Genomic DNA, 15,289 nt, shown 5'->3' on the forward strand with positions numbered 1-15,289 from the left:
GTTAAAAAATTACTCCTATCTGAAAACATAAAATATTATCACCTGAATGTCTTTATAGAAATGTTGTAGTATAGTTTTCTTGGATTTTTCCAAACTCATAAAACATTAAATCATTAAACTCATATCTCCATGGGGAAAATCATGTGACAAAACCAGGCCAAGTTACAAGTCAGATCTGCGAGCCCACATGCAGTAAGAATGTATGCATTTCTGAACAATTTGTAGAACCAAAAATGACTAAATTCTAGCCAAATAAGTTAATTAATGACATATTGCAAAAATTTGTGGGCAAGAAAATAACATCTCCATGGAGAGGATGTGTGAAAGACCCCTCACCAGAACAGTTACATAACGCAGCTTTAAATACATGATTATATAGATATAAATCGTTTTATTGTACTATAAACATTTGTTCTGGACTAGCACAGAATTATAAAACACGATCATTCATAATCAAATCCAAATATACTTTTTATTTTTTCATGTTTGGCTGTAATGTGCCGTGCTGTCCACTAGAGGCTCTTTGATGCTCACACATAGCCTCTCCTCAGTGCAGTCTGTATAAGCACACAGACTCGGGACTCTTCACCCCTCTCAAACTCAATATTTTTGACTCCACGTATTCAAACATGCTTGAAAATTGACTATAATGAAATATGACAGCTTGAAAATCCTGCTCAAAGCTAACTCGGCTCTCTCTATGATTCATGCTCCCATTCCTCTTCCGCTGATTGAATTACCCTTAAAAAGTTTCCTCCTAAAAGTCTATAGTAAATGCCTTATACCAGTGTTCATTCAATTCATATAAAGTTGTTGTTGTTTTTAAAAATCTAATACAGAGAAAGATCACTTAAATTAAACCTGATGGCATTCATTTGCGAAAGATCTATTGTTCTTTCCCCAAATGTTGAGTCTGAGTCATAAGAGTGTGGAAGCCAAAAATAGTTAAATGTGCACTGTGTAACTTTTGGTTCGGGGTTTTCTCACCTGCTTGTTTTCGTGGAGGTGTTATTGCTTTGTCTAAAACATTCCACACTTGCCACGTTAACATGAGAGCTTTAATTCTGAATAAAAATGTATTCCACTTTAAAAAGACCATGTAAACACTTGATGATTTTTTGGATTTAATTTAATTCTGAAGTAAGTGGGTGGTTTATTCTGATTTTAAAGCCAAATTAATACATTTTTCGATCATGTAAATGTTTATTCTTCTTAAAAATAATTCCGGTCGTTCAGCGCATGCTCGTTGGGTCGCCCTTCTGACGCGACCCGGACGATCCAGCTCCACCGGTCGTCGCTTCGGACTTTTATCCACTGCGTTTTAGATTTGCGAGGGGGATGCGGGAGTGGACTGTCCCTCTTCCTCCCTCCTCCTCCTCAGCTCACAGACGTAAAGCGTGATGAATTCTCGAACTGCTGCTTAATTATCAGAACGACTGCGAAAAAAGTTTGGATCATGTTTGTGTCCGTGGCGTAACGACAAACTAAGATGACAAAAAACCCGGTAGCAGCTGAAGTGTGTGTTTTCTTCTGGTCGACATAAATACTTTCGTGTCTCTGTCCAATCAGAATCCTTCCCAACCTCCAGACGTTGAGCGGAATTAAATAAAGATGATTTGAACTTGTTTTCCATGTAAACCTCAGTTTGGAATTATTATTCCCATGTAAACTCGAAGGAGAAGCATTTAATTCAGAACTATTTCATTCACAACTATTATATATCATGTAAACGTGGTCAGTATGGCATTAAACGGTTGCTATAGAGACAGGTCTGTGGAGAGGCGAGTCTGTTTACAGTAAGAATGCATGTTTTCAAGGTATTTTTGAGCAATAAAAACACCCAGATAAGTTTATTGCCATACTGTTGAACATTCCAGGCAAAAATGTAGCATCTCCATGGAGACAAGCAAGAGGCAGACTCCCCACTGGAAAGGTTACACAGTGCGCCTTTACCTTAAGTATTCCATATTGGGATTAAACACAGACAGTTCTTTCAAAGTACAGCATTGATGGCAGTTCAGAACACTTTGATGCTTTGTTTTTGATTCTTTTTGGAGCAGGTTTAGGCGATGGAGCTTTGAAGTGAATGTGCACTGACCTCACATGGCTGTCAGAAGTGCTGCAATACGCACTAACCAGGATGTATCAGTGCAGAAACTGTTTGTATTTTCTGTAATGTGGAAGAAAAGGTGTAGCTCAGTTTAGTTCAAATCGATAAAGTTAGGAAATAATATGGATGTCAATACCAATGCAAGACAGATTCTACAGAACAGTCAGAACTAGTGTCTGGAGTTTTAGAGTTTGCCAATGTACAATAAATGAAATTGTAAGTTTGTGAGCTTTAAAAAACGTTATTTCATCTTTGGTATTTATTTATTCTAATTCTGGTGAAGCATTTTAACATTTTTTAGTGGTTGTCTGTCACCTCTTGGTTTCCATGAATCTCCTTCTTTTTGTTCGTACATTTGGCATAGTAGATTTGATTACGTTGTCAGGGAAGAATTAATTCATTGCACTAAAAGAGATGTGGAATTTGAAAACAGTGCTAACTACCAGAAACCAGATTTTTTTTAAAGAACATATCTGTATTTGCAAATGACACAACTTAGCTTAAACTTTTAAAAAGAGAAACATTTTTACAATACTTTAAGACTACCCACATTATTGCCATAGCTATATAGTACACCTAGTGCCTCCACTCAGTTTCATTTCTCTCCAGCGATTAGGTCAGGAATCGGAATACACTAGACAGTTTGCAAGAACCCCGGAAGTGCGAGTCCGGACACCAGCCAATCAGCGAAGAGCCATACATTTTGTGCTGGTAACGATTCCCGAGATCGAGGATTTAAAGCCAGAACAAAGAGAATGTTTGGTGAATTTCATCAAGGGGAAAGACGTTATTGCCCTTCTTCCTATGAGATTTGGGAAAAGCTTAATATACCAGTTAGGACTCATTAGCAGCGCATTACATACATCACGACCAAATATTTGGTTAAATAAAAAAATAAAAAATACTCGCCTACCGTCGAGCAAACGAATCCTAATGCTGCGAGATCAGACGGTTTCCACAAAGTGAAACCGGCTGATGAATCAGACTAATATAATATTGGAATAACTTAGAAAAATTGGAACTGGAATCTGTGTTGTCACTTGATAAGAAAATGGTAAAAAAAAAAAAGTGTTGTGTGTAATATTGCGTAATTTCTCTGTACTTTGTTTATTGTGTGGCTGCTTCTTTAGACAGGTTGCTTTTATAAGAGATTCAGTGAGACTTCCTGGTTAAACAAGGCAAACTAAAAAATACAGTAGAAAATTCTGCACCGTCTTTAGTGCATTCAGCGACGACTAGTCCAAAACCATAAAAATTCCCTGCAAAACACGGTGTAAAGAATTGATTTTATGCCGTACCATGATATCAATCCAGTTCGCGAGCCTTAATCCTACATATGGACGGTCCGACCGGCTCCGCTTGCATACAATAGACTTTGGAACACTGACCGTGCACTCTATGGACCACCTGCCGAGCGGATCAGCGCAACGTCCGTCTGGGGACCCTGTTACCTGAATACAATCTGTTACCCCGCTCTCCGTTTGAACCTGCGCATCCTGCTATAGCTTTATCACAGGGACGTGGCGTGTGCTTTCTCTGATAACGTTAGCTCTGGGTGTTTTGCATGTTAGAATCCCGTCCTGTTTGGCATAGTTGTAGTGTACAGATATTGCGGTTGGAGAAGAGGGAGGGGGGGTTTGGCTGTTGGCTGTTCTGTGTGGTTGTGTTCAGAATGCTGATGTGTCACGCTGCAGCGGTGGCCCACTTATCCACACAAGCTCTCCTCGCTCCACGTAGCTCCCTCTCTCTGCCTGCGTATCTTTACTGTGTACTTACACTGTTGTTCTTCAGGTTGACTGGCAATTCACGTGTATATAGGGCTTTATTTAGAAATGTGCCCGCATTTCAATTTATATATGTATTTTTTTCAGTTTTTCCGGGATGTTTTGAAGCAATATGGAAATCTGGGAGAATTGATGTGTTTAATCTGGTTCAGTATTCAGTATTATTATTTGAGCGTAACGACATTTAACAAACTAAAATGACAACACAATGCACGTTTTTGAAAATAATTGAATGTGTTATTTTTACATTGGTATGGAAATATAAAGTTAGTGATGCAAATTAGTAGAAGCAGTAGATGTAGTAGTAGTCATTGTTGTAGGAGTAGTCTTTGTAGTTGTAGATGTAGTTGTAGTATGTTGCATGTAGTCTTTGTAGTAATTGTCTTTGCAGTAGTAGCTGTAGTGCACATAGTTTTTGCCATTGTTTCCCAAAGACCAGGTTGTGACACTTTTTTTTTTTTTTTTTTTGGAACACGCTACAAAAACGCAGACAGGCCCACTTATCTCATTAGAAATGTTGAAATGTTAAGACATGTTTTGTGCATTTTCTAATCTTTTTGTAATTATTTTATTGGTTATTTTGTTCCAATATTGCTGGTTCAATCAAATGTTGAAAAGAAAAAGAAACGTGCTACATTTAATGATCAAATAGGCGACTTATGGATCCTTTTATTGCTGCTTCAATTGCTGTTTTTTATTGTTTAAGACACAATCACCAATCATCAATAAAATATCCTCATTAATGTTCAGTAATGTTCAAATCCACCTTTATTTTGTGATTTACGAGTAATGTCTATTGACTTGTGTCACAAAGGTTTATGACTTTTAAAATATGGGTCCCCAGAAAAAAAGTTTGGGAAACACTGGTCTGTGCCGTATGATTCACTTGTTTGATTGATCGCATTGCATCGTTCATTCAAAATATTATTTCAACTTAACATTGGTGATTCATACCATCTTACCACCTCATGACGTCAGCAGGTAGAACAACGCATTTTGAGCTCTCAAGAAAGAGGCAAAATATAATATAAAGATAATCAGGATTACTCAAAAATGCGAGAATGAAACAGAACGCAGCTCCAGGTGTGTTTTTAACGAGAAAACAATATTTTTAATGATTTAAAATGCCAAAAAGTCAGTTAGGCTTAGTATAAGCTCTTTAAACGTCAAAATGTAAAGCTGTTGAGTCTCTGTATTCTCTGGTGAAACATCTAAGCTCCAGCAGACAGGGCGCTAATGTTTGTTTACACGTCGGCAATGTGGTAAAAAGGAAACATTGGCCTTCACCCAGCCTCTCCTCTTCCTCCTCTTCTCCTCCTCACACACACATGCACGCACACTCTGTTCTTATCAGCCAATCACATCGACCCCATCCACTCGCATCAGCTAGCTCCGAGAAGAGCTACAGCCTGTGACAGCCGCAGCCCCCGGCAACCCACATATGTCCATGCCAGAAAGCGGAGGCCAGCGCTGCAAAGCTGTCTCGGTGTTGGCAGCATCTGTCCCTCCGCCGAGCTAAGCCGGGTCACCGATAATAGAATCTGACCACAGTATCTCATGATGTAAGTACATAAAAACAACACGCTAATGAAGTTTTCTTTTCCTTTTTTCTGCCGCGGATAAGTCTGATTTGTGGTGAAACTCTGTCAGCTAACATCTGCCTAGCCCAGCGTTGTGATAATGAATTTATGAGATAGTATAATGAGCCCTGATCGACCAGAAGATATTCCCTGTGATGCTCGGCGTATCGCGAGGCCGTGGTGAGGAAGAGGAGAGAGGAGGATCAAGCGAGAGATGAAGAACACAATCCATGCATAACCCATAACGCCGCTAAGATCTGAGCCCCCTTCAGTAGCCATTTTACACAAGGTTACCGCTACCGGATTTCCATAGATCACAGCATTCCGAGTGCGCTTTTCATCCTGGTCGGACACGTTTTTGTAACTCATTAGTGTATTTTTAGATTGTAGTAGAACGATGCGCGCAACCAGCCCAAAGAACAATACATTCAAATCAATGCGATCATCGACTTGTAGCTCTGATTAAAGGCTCACCCCGGGGACTAGATCTTCTTCCTCCGCATTTGCATTTCTTAATGAGCACAAAGGCATCGGAGCGGCGGGACGTCTTGCTCAAGGGCTCCTCAGCTGCACACTCAGCACTAGCCACCCTCCAGTTAGCAGCATTGATAAAACGACCTAGCCAAGTTCCGATGAGATCTATACTCGCTGTCCTCCGCAGTTAGAGGAGAGCTAGAAAGTAACGTTTAAAGGTCCTCTATTATGCAAACTGACTCTTGTGAGCTTTAGTTAGAATGCGGTTATGTCCTCAAAAACAGACCTGGAGTTGTGTTCTGTTTCATTCGCACATGTTGGAGTAATCCTTTATTTTTAGTCTTTCTACATCTCGAAAGCTCAAAATGCTCTGCTCCAATAAGGTTGTGCAAATAATTGAATTTTGATTTTCGATTTGTGTGCCAAACGATCTCCAAACTCATATAATCGAGTTGATATGACAAAGCTTAACAAAGTTTATTTAGGGATTTTTTTTTTTAAATACAGAGATTGTAGAACAGCAGGATATATAGTTTATTTTGGATACACTTACCGTATTTTCCGCACTATTAGGCGCTCTGGATTATAAGGCGCACTGTCATTAAATGGTCTATTTTCAAACTTTTTTCACAAATAAACCACACTGAACTTAAAAAGAAACACAACAGTTGGATGGGTCAGTGGGACTTTGTTTGGCGCGTTCACGGTGACTCTGGGATTTGTTCAGTTGTGGCGTGTAGGGAGGGTGCTGTCTGGGACCGCTGGATTGTCGACGTGTTCGCAGTGACTCAGTTGTTCCGTTGTGTCTAGAAGTGGCACATTGCACTCGCTTTTTCAGTTTGTTCCTCTGTTCCTCGTCCGCGTGGAGTGAGGAGTGTGGCTGTGGGTGTTTTTCGCTGTGTGGTCGCTGTCTGCTCCGTGTGTGTTTGCGTGCACGGCTTTGTTGTTTACTGAAGTTGTGCTGGGACACCCGAGTGGATTCGGATATAGTGCTCTGGATTGTGTGGTGCGCAGTCATTTTTTGATGGGGTTGGAGGCTTAAGAGCGCGTCTAATAGCCCGGAAAATACAGTATGTTTTTCTATGCCTTATTTCAAGTTCAAAGTATATTTTATTCATTTTATGTTTTATACGTCACAAAACTGCTCTAAGGTTCATATTTGTAGCCTATATTTATTTTCAGTTTAAAAGTTTTGTGAAAATTATCAATAACAAAGTGTTTCTTTTTTGAGAGAAATGCTGAATAAATGCATCGTGTAACTAAAAAATAATAATTGTGATTTCAGTATTGATCAAAATAATCGTGGTAATAATTTTTTCCACAGGAATGTTCCACCTTCCCATGAAGCAGTACATTTCAAGTTAAGTTATTTTACCTTTTGTTTAGAAGAGATTGGCCATTCCAGGGCTGTACACATCTAAATGATTCTTGTGAAGGCGCATGGAGTTTAAAAACACAGTGGAGCCCTTCACATTTTCAGTTTGAGAGAAGAATTCAGCCTAAATATGCAGGATTTGTGTGTTAAACGTGTGTAAACGAAACACAACCCCAGGTCTGTTTGTGATGAGGAAACAACATCACAACATAGATCAGGAAACAGTATAATATGTTCCCTTTAAGTCCCATAAATAAGTTCCACTGGGAGTTTCAAAGATGGCAGATGAGATTTCCTTTGGGAGACATCAGTTCCCCCCTCTGGAGACTTGTGGCTTCGTAAGTCGTATGATTGTGTCCAATGAAGCGTCTCATTCAACAAAGCTGGGGAGATCTGTGAGGCCGCTCCAAAACAAATGATTTATGAAGACTGCTGATCTGCTGCTCCAGAAGGAGGCTAACGGGGCAGAAAGAACATACTGGACATGCTAGCTTAACTATTCAAGACACGTGTTTGTGTCCCAGGGTAAGACATTGAACCCAGAGCAGTCCAGTAATATGGTTATTTGCAAAAGGAAGGCATAACAATATCCATCATTGCTATTGTGGTAACCTCTGATTAAAGGTGAGGAGATGTCTGATTAAAAAGGAAAAAAAAAATAAATCAATTCGAGGGTCTCCTGACTGTCTCAATGTAGATAGTGTTATCACGATACAAAAATTCCAAACTTGACTTCGAAAGTAAGGAATAACTGACCATAATGTTAATAAAAAAGCACTTTCTTTAGGCAATAGAATGATATTTTCCACATTAAATCATAATACAGGTACTTTCTTTTATGTCACCATGTGGTCTTATATCTGTGTAATCCCTCAGTCACCCAGGTGTGTTCCACAGTGGTCCATGGTAGGGCTGGGTATCATGAAGAAGTTACCTCGACACATAGGCCACGATACGATACATATCTTGATACAGTGCACTTTCAATTCGATATGATACGATACGGTTTAATAAAAATAAAGGCTAAATCATGGCTGTGACGCTAAAAGTCTTTGTGAAACCACTTCATGTGCAGAGTGAATATGAAACACGCCCATTTTAATCAACAAAACAGTCAAATGTAACAAAACTGTAGTGCTGTAACAAAATAATTTAGTAAAATATACAAAAAAATAATCTTGGCGATATCAATACAGCAGCCCATGATATCGATAATGTATCATCACAATAAACAATGTGATATATACTTGTCAATATTTTTGCACACCCCTAGTCCATGGCCATACACTAGTCCATGTGGTGTAGATAGATGTGACTTTGGGAAAGCCAAGCAATGCCATACTGCGGAACATTCCAAGCAAAGCATTAACATTTCCGACAAGACAAGAGAGTGGCAGTGAAATTATAATAATAATGCATCAGATTTATATAGAGCTTTTCTGGACACTCATAGACACTTCACAGAGCATTATTCATTCACTCCACACTTGGTGGTCAACTGTTATTGTAGCCACAGCTGCCCTGGGACAGACTGACTGAAACAAGGCTGCCAGTCTGCGCCATCGGTCCCTCAGATCACCACCATCACTCACGCACACACCACTTTCGTACTAGGCAATGTGGGTGAAGTGTCTTGCCTAAGGGCACAACACTGGCACCCCACTGTGGCACCTGATTTTCCCAGCGGTTCCCCATCCAAGTACTACCCAGGCCCGGTCTTGCTTAGCTTCTGAGATCTGACGGGATCAGACTTTGATAAGCTGGTATGGCCACTAAATTCCATTACATTTCAGTAAATCCATGTACTTTATATACTTTTAATAGTATTAGAAAAAAATATTCACTCAGGGGTGTCAAAAGTAGAGAAAATCATATACAAATTTTTACTAATACTCATTTGAGCATTGATACTGCAAAAAAAATCACATTAACAGGACAAATTTGATGTAATTTTTAGCTTTATCAGGATTAATTAAAAACCTCATATTAAACTAAAGTACTGTACCAATATTCTGTACATGAAAATTACATTCCATTACTAAAAAAGACGCATTTTCATCTTGTAGCTTAATCAGTGTTGAATATTGAGTCAATTCCTTGATATCGAAATTGAGTTTGACATTTTCGTACCGTGACAACACTAGCGCGCACACAAACCTAAGAACCAAACCTTTTACCTTCTCGTTTCATGTCACGCTCTCTTATCAGATTATAGCTAGACATTTGACGAAACTCCACTGCAACCCCATTTCCTCTAAAGTATCCAAACGCTCTGGATTTCCACATCTTTTTCTAAGCGCCCCATTCTTTAATATAGGCCACGCAGCATTCCACAGCTCGCGCATTATTCCTCTGACAAAATGACCCGAAAGATCCTTATCCGCTTACAAAAGGAAATTGCGTTTTATTTTCGACAGCACCGCGGCGACTGAGCTGTGTACCCGGTGACAGCGTTGCCGTGGGGCCCGCATTACGCCGATCATAGAGGAGCAGATGAGTGCGTTAGATATGCAATACACAACACCCCAAGTTTAAAAGAGACAGCATCCTCGCTCTTATTGTGTGCAGTTTCCTGGTGGCAATGGCAGCATGACGATATTGGAAGTGTGTAATCCAATGAAGTTACATTCACGTGCACGCCCCCCCCCCCCCCTCCCCCCCGCTGGAAAAATTATTCAGACAATAAGCTGTGTGTTTTTGCTGCTCATAAGAGGATGTGCCATGTTTGGTTAAAGTTCACTGTGTAACTTTTCATTGCTCTTCTCCATGGAGATGTTATCGCTTTGCCTGTAGTGCGCCACACTGGCCACGTTTACATGATGTTTTTGAATTCCAAAATATTTGTTCTGAATTAAAATATTCTCCAAGTTTACATGGAAATAATAATTCTGAATTGAGGTTTACATAGAAAACACGTTCAATCACCTTTATTTAACGTCTTGAGCCGGGAAGAGTTCTGATTGGACAGGGACACGAAAGTATTTACGTCAACCGGAAGAAAACACACACTTCAGCTGCTACTGGCTTTTTTGTCACCTCGGTTTGTCGTTACGCCACAGACACAAACACGATCCAAACTTTTTCTGCAGTCGATCCACTGACATTTAAGCAGCAGCTGGAGAATTCTATCATCGCTTTGCGTCTGTCAGCTGAGGAAAAGGGAAGAGTGTCGGAGAAGGGACAAAGAAGACACACTGAGTCAACGGCTGCTCTACGTCAGCCCACTCCTGCATCCCGCTCACAGATCTAAAAAGCAGTGGATGAAAGTCCGAAACGAGGACTGGTGGAGCTGGATCGCCCGGATCGTGTTACAAGGGTGACCCAACAAGCATGCGCTGAACAACCGGAATTATTTTTAAGAAGAATAAACGTTTACATGATCGAGGAAGAAATTAATTCGGCTTTAAATAAACCACCCACTTACTAAGTTTAATTCCGAATAATCATTTTCATCAGGAATTAAATGTTTACATGATCTTTTTAAAGTGGAATAAATTTTTATTCAGAATTAAACTATTTGTATTCAGACTTAAAGCTATCATGTAAACGTGGCAAGTATGGTATTAGACTTGTCCTTTTCCATAAAACCAAGCAAGTGACTCCACCGAGCTAAGTTACAGGCCAGATCTATGGAGAGGTGACCAGGCTCGCAGTAAGAATGCATGTCCTTTCAAGCTTTTTTGTGCAATAAAAACAACTTGAATTCAATAAATCCAAGATACAGCTGTACCGTGGAATATTCCAGACCAAGCAATAACATCATCACAGAGACAAGCAGGTAACGGACCCATGAAAGGTACACACAGTCCACATTTAAGGGTTATTAGCGTAAAAATCTATTGTTCATGATGTGGAGTTTGTCCTCTGCTAAGTCAACAAATTAAATTATTGATGCCAAAATACAAAATCTGTAGTAAAACTTGTATTGAAACTAGACACTCTTTTGTTGAACAGATATTAAACTGAAAAGAATCAGACTTGAATAATTCTATTGGTTCTTATCTAGATCATTACTAGATGTGGAATGTTGAAGATAATATTATATTGTATATTTTTTTTATATCAAAATTGTATAGTATAGTACTGCAATGGTTTAATATCAATATCAAGTTTGAATTCTTGAAAAAGAGATTTCAGCCTCAGATTTTTTGGTTAATCGAGCTGGGAAGTCCTGGAATTGAACCTTTGACCTTCTTGCTGTGAGAGAAAAAAAAAACAACCACAACGCCACCATATTGTACTTGATAAAAGCATTTAGAGACGCACTGGTCAAAGGTGTGCCTCCCGCTTCTCTCCACGGTGATTGTTTTCCCTGCAATGTTCCACAGTCTAGCATTTAACTAACCTTAAACTTGTCTACCAGAGAAGTTACACACCTTTAACATCAAAACATCAATAAACACATCCCTATAGATTTTCATCTGCTGCGTAGGATTCATATTAATTCCAAGCAGTTCTTTGTTTAGTGTAAAGTTGTTGTTTTCTTTCATTGATTCCTACAAAAGCAGAAGAGTTATTGCACTGGTAGCAATAAAACAGATTAGCAATGGTCCAGATAAAGTGTGTGTGTGTGTGTGTGTGTGTTCTGCTGCTATGAACTGGCCAATCAATAGGGTGGAAAAGTACAGTGTCTCCTAGGAGGCTATACAAAAGCAAGACATGATTACCAATGAGGCAGCACAGTAAAGACATTTACCTTTGAGAAAACACAAGAGTGAAGAAGTCTCTCACACGGACTTAAATATTATTCCATAAGGTCATATTTAATGCATTACACAGGGTGTTTACACGCTTTTGTCTGTGACTTGAAGCAGCTGTTTGTAACCTTTGCTTTTAACGGTTTTAAAAAAGACATTTCAGCTGCACTTGAGCTGCCAGTGTCTAAACCTGCAGACAGAGGACATGTACAAGTAGGGCAGATTTTAAGAAAAAATTTTATTGAGATTTTTCCTGGCAGATATTGTGATTTCAATTTCATCCACAACTTTTTTCAAATCAAGTTTTAGTGCGCATGAACATTTGTAAACATCACAGAAACTTACATCATACCAGAGTCATGCACCAACTATTTGATGCTGGACCGTTTGTGCGCATTTGTTTACGTTTTACAGAAACAAAAAGCCACATGGCTAATTTGCATAAACGTTAAGCGCTAAAAATACAGTTTCCGTCGGACTAAAGGACACGACTCGGTGGAATATCTGTGTTCGTCTTGTGACAGAGGATGTGCTGCTGATGGTGACGCTGTTCTGTGCTTCGATCGTGTTGGAGATGGCTCATGTTAGAGTTTACACGAACACACGGTTTACATCCTAGCCTCCTAGTGTTGTGGCGGTGACTTACTTTGCGGCGCATAGGCCTCGATGCATACCCTTAAATCAAAAACGACAGCGACAAGGCGACGATGGCACTGTGTGTTGAGTCCATGCAGAACAAAACTTCAAACTTAAAATTGGGTTTTAGGAGCACTGCAAAAAACCTCAGCTTTGATGCTCCCAAAATCGTGTTATCTAAGATCTTGATTTTTGGTGCAAAACAATAGACCGGTCAGCCCTACATACAAGTTTTTCTCTTCCATGTGGAAGCTCAGAACCTCCAGAATTCCCTCACTGAGCAGCAGAGGCTGCACTAGCACTGATTCATGATTGCAGTGACTATTCAGATCACAGAGGCATTTTAGGTTTAAACCAACTGGATTTCAGCTTTGAAACTGGCAACCCAAAGGAGACTTATGCGAGGCTCATTCTGTTTTCTGTTTTGTCATTTTGAGACCCCAAATTATGACGTAAAGAACTTGGGCATCACGTCCAATGTTTTTGGAATTTAGAAAAATTCACCATTACAATTATTTTCAGTGAAAGCTACAGTATTTTTTATTTAACTGCAAGAAGTGACGCAAGAACAGCAGCTTCCAAAGTTTGAAACTGGACACACAAACAACCATGATGACAATTGTAATCATGGTCAAAAATATGTCAACAGAACTATAATAAGGGTGCGTTCACACAACATGAAATTGGTACTAAACCAGGACTAGAACAGTTCCAAGCCAAGACTACATCAGGACTGAACTGGGCTCAGAACAAGACCAAACCATGTCAAGTGTAACGTGAACACAAGCAAAAAGACACAACAAGCAAACGCAAAATAAAATCAAACCTCAAATAGTCCAAAAATAAGAAAAAAATCAAAATCAAAATCTAATATATAAAATAAAAATGAATAAATACAAAAATATACACAAAAAAATAAAAATTAAAAAAGTTGATTAAGTGAAAATAAAGAAATATGTAAATTGTATGATGTATTATAACCTACTTTCCACAGTCAACAATTGTGACATAATCATGTAACATTTGCCCTTATTTTAATCCCTGTTGTTTGTGGTTTATGCACTGGGTTGAACTGCCCGGGGGCGACCTGACCTCAGTTTCGAGCCGCAGACACACACACATTTAACCCTCGGCATTTGCTCCTGTCTGCTCTTCCCATCATCTGTCTCCCTTATCCCCTCCTGTAGCCTCCTCCCTCTAGTGTCTAATATCACTGTGGCTCTCCTGCCCCTAGCAACCTTTCTATACCCCTGAATCCCTCACACAACGATAGTCAAGTCCCTCTTTTGACCAAGAGAATAAAACTTGTCGAGACTAAATACTTTTTGAGTAGGTATTAAAAAGACTGACATGCATTAAATAGGATAATTGGACATTTCCTAAAGGTGTTTTGTGTGGCTTTTCTCCATGGAGATGTCACTGCTTTGTCTGTAATGTTTCACAGTATGGCATTAAACCTTTCTATCTTTACGGAGACCAAACCAGACCAAGTTACAGGTCAGATCTGTGAAGAGGCGACCCCGCTTACAGTCAGAAAGCCTGTTTTTCTAGGCATTTTTGAGCTATAAAATCACTTGTAATTGAAAGCATGTAACGTAGAGCTGTTTAATGTCATACTCTGGAACATTCCAGGCAGAAAAATTACATAGAAACAAGCAAGTGACAGACACTCCACCAAAAATGTTACACAATGCACCTTTAAATAACTTTACAATGATCAGTAATATTATTAGTATTGTTTAAAAAGTTATCGTTTAGTGTTATAGAAGTTGTAAAATTGAGTTCTGAAGATGGTTTGCAAATATCTGCAAGGTAAATACATCTCCTACTGTAATGTGTTAAAAAAGAACCTTGAGGAAACTTATTAATAGGTCTGGATATCATTAAGAAGTTGCCGATACGATACATACCTCAATACAGTGCACTTTCGGTTCAATACGATATATTTCTAATCGATTCGGTTCAATAAAATATACTAAAAGTCTTTTTTTAAACCACTTCTTGTGCAGAGTGAATATGAAACATGCCCATTTCCCTCATCAAAACAGTGAAAATGTCAAATGTGTCGTGTAAACGGGTTTCCTTCCTCTGAACAAGCAACAAAACTGTAGAGCTGTAACAAAATAATTTAGTAAAATATACCAAAAAATACGCTTTGCTACAGTAGTCTCTGATATCGATACTGTATCATCACATTAAACAATACGATATATCAATATGTTGATATTTTTGCACACCCCTACTTGTTATTGTTAAAAAGAAGACAAAATTTACATGTTTGGATTATATAGAAATGATTATCAACTAGCCAGTCATCATCAAATCTTAAATCTTTGTATTAGACTATTGTAATTGATTTAGCCTGGTTGACATTTTTTCTAGTTCTAGAGCTGGTAGTTGCAATTTTCAGAACTCATTTTCACAATTTCTATACCACAAAACGAAGTACAAGGAACTAACCATCTCAGACACGGGGGAGAACATGTAAAAATAACTCTGGAATTGAACGAGCGAGACACAATCACCGAGTTACAAGTCAGACCTGTAAAGAAGTGAATCTACTAACAAGCCACAATGCTGTTTTCGAGTTATTTCCGTAATAGAAACCCCTGGGAGGGATTCAGCCCAAGAAG

General features: G+C 39.0%; 1 protein-coding gene and 1 pseudogene across 1 annotated transcript in view; one reads left to right on the forward strand and one right to left on the reverse strand.

The window, feature by feature from the left end:
* The window catches only part of grin2aa (glutamate receptor, ionotropic, N-methyl D-aspartate 2A, a), a 381,703-nt gene that overhangs the window by 137,825 nt on the left and 228,589 nt on the right, over positions 1–15,289 (forward strand). The window lies entirely within an intron of this gene.
* On the reverse strand, positions 8,983–9,100 carry LOC129408774 (5S ribosomal RNA; annotated as a pseudogene).

This window comes from Boleophthalmus pectinirostris, unplaced genomic scaffold, assembly GCF_026225935.1.
Source record: "Boleophthalmus pectinirostris isolate CB_2022bp ecotype Guang Dong unplaced genomic scaffold, ASM2622593v1 HiC_scaffold_17, whole genome shotgun sequence".
Classification (NCBI taxonomy): domain Eukaryota; kingdom Metazoa; phylum Chordata; class Actinopteri; order Gobiiformes; family Gobiidae; genus Boleophthalmus; species Boleophthalmus pectinirostris.